The sequence below is a fragment of the Rhagoletis pomonella genome, unplaced genomic scaffold (assembly GCF_013731165.1).
Source record: "Rhagoletis pomonella isolate Grant_MI unplaced genomic scaffold, Rhpom_1.0 Rhpom_scaffold_00005, whole genome shotgun sequence".
NCBI classification, from domain to species: Eukaryota; Metazoa; Arthropoda; class Insecta; order Diptera; family Tephritidae; genus Rhagoletis; species Rhagoletis pomonella.
Window position 1 is genome coordinate 11,087,330 of NW_023458559.1, and position 2,353 is coordinate 11,089,682.

Genomic DNA, 2,353 nt, shown 5'->3' on the forward strand with positions numbered 1-2,353 from the left:
GACTGGAAGAGTGGTGAAGGTGTATCCGGGCAAGGACTCCCAAGTGAGAGCAGCTGACGTGAAAACGAAGTTCGGAGTATTCAAGCGACCGGCCTGCATCCTGGCGAAGCTAGATGTTGGTGAATCTGAGCTGGGCTAGATTCACGGAGGCTGGGATGTTGTGTGAAACCACCTAATGTCTATTTATTCCAAAACTTATATTGTGAATGTGTACTCCTGCCTCTGGAATGCGACTCTGCGTAGTTAAATGTAATAAGAGGCAACACTGTTGTGAAAAGCCGCCATTTGAGAAACTTAAAGAATTTTCTAGTCGCCGTTTCGATTCACTTCTAAATTGCGAGTGCACCAGAGGCAGGAGAACGCACAAAAGCGTGAGTAATTGTAATCCAATTCACCATACTCTTAATCAGCAAAAAACCATTTAACATTGTAAATTTATTCAGGAAATAAAACGCGTTAGGTTTCAACCATATTGCACAACCAAGAAACCAGCGTTCTTATTTGCAAATCCTGCAGGTGCAACAAATTTTTATTTCGCTTTTGGTGCCACGTGGAGCGGTGCACCCAGTCGAGCGGTCATAGGGAAACGGGCGTCGACATCCAGGACTAAACGCTGCTAGCAAAGTGGGAAGAACAAGGTCGCTACAACATACACAAATTTAAGCAAGCAGGTGCCGGTATCACATTCCGCCGGCGAGTATACATAAAATAACACAATACATCGCTTGGTATAATACGGTGGCTGGCAATGCACGTTAATTCGGTACGTTATATACATTGATTTGGTACAATATAACGATCGGAGCCATATTGGCGCAATATATTACATCGAGTGGTACGATATACACACGCTGTGAGCAAGCAGTAGCACGGGGCCAACGACAGCCAGCCAGTGAGATAGAAGCGTTGGGCATTTCCAGTGATCAAGGCGGTCAGGTAAGAAAAAACATACATACCTATATAGAAGTGATTGGTGTATATCGGTGGTCGGGTAGTGAGCCAAGCGGTAAGGTCATAGAAAGGGCTTACTGTACGTTGCCGTTAAATCGAATAAGGTAGTCAACCGTTGTTTCACATATTCCACTCGTCGCGATGCCGCTAACACGTTCAACGTCTGGTAGTATGGGGGAAAGAAACAGCGAAGAACTAAATCTAACGGTTATCGAAAACACAGCAAATAATAATACACTAGAACTCAGACTAAATGAAATGATGCAGAGAATTAACGCGCTACAGGTCGAACTCGATAATAGTAACCGACGTTTAAGAGAAAGTCAGGCGCCTAGTGCTCATACCCCGCAGCCTACTACAAATATAGACAGTGATGGAAATGCGTCCACATTGTCATCGGTTCTAGATGAATTAAATCGCACGCTTGCAATAAATAAAACCGATCATCATCGTAAACTACATGATCTACCCGAATTCGACGGCCGGCCAGAAGACTGGCCAATGTTCAAAGAGGAGTTTCATATGATATCCGAGGAGTATGGGTATAATGATAGGCAAAACATGATGCGGCTCCAGAGAGCAATAAAGGGGAAGGCTAAGGAGACAGTCGAGTGTCTCCTGATCCACAGTAGCAACGTCTGTCAAATTATGAAGACTTTGGAGGAACGGTTCGGAAATTCTGATTTGCTGGTGAAAAACCAGATTAGTAAAATTCGTGATGTGCCTAGTATCGCCGATAACCGAATAGAATTGTTGATACCGTTTGCAACTATGGTTCAAAATCTAGCTTCTTTCCTAAAAGGTGCAAACTGTGACCATCATTTATGCAACCCGACCCTTATGGATAAATTGTTAGGTAAACTGCCAGTTCAACAGAGGCTGGAGTGGGCTAGGCACGTGGTGACGATTACTCCAAGAGCATCGATTATAGATTTCAGCAATTGGTTGCAAGAATTGGCTCGCGTTGTTAGTGTGGCATGCGCCGGCCTTAGGTGGTGATCGAGCGAAGTAGCTCCGAGCGGTAGGACTTGTCGAATTTGTTCGGAAGATCATGAAGTAGCAAAATGTAAGCAGTTTTTAGATATGCCTTGTAATCAGAGGTGGAGGGTTGCCCGTCTACATAAACTTTGTTTTTTTTTTGTTTGCGACCGGGTCATTCTGGTAACCATTGCCCAATTCGTAGTCGAGGTGTAGGGGCCACAGGGACGCATAAGCTTTTAAATGAACGCAATAATGAAACGAATAAGCAGCAAGCATATCCAATGCTTACGAGCGCCGTAGTTAGGCCCACATATAGAAAGATTTTGTTCAAAATTGTCCCGGTTAGGTTGTATGCTGGGAGCAAGCGAATTGATAGTGTGGCGAATACTGCGGCAACACAAAGCGAACAACGAGAAATAGG

General features: G+C 44.4%; 1 long non-coding RNA gene across 1 annotated transcript; it reads left to right on the forward strand.

The window, feature by feature from the left end:
• Positions 1-318: 318 nt before the first annotated feature.
• On the forward strand, positions 319-913 carry LOC118739810. The gene is made up of 2 exons (XR_004993053.1): positions 319-371; positions 444-913. It is a non-coding gene; the product is annotated as an uncharacterized LOC118739810 (long non-coding RNA).
• The last annotated feature ends 1,440 nt before the right edge of the window (positions 914-2,353 follow it).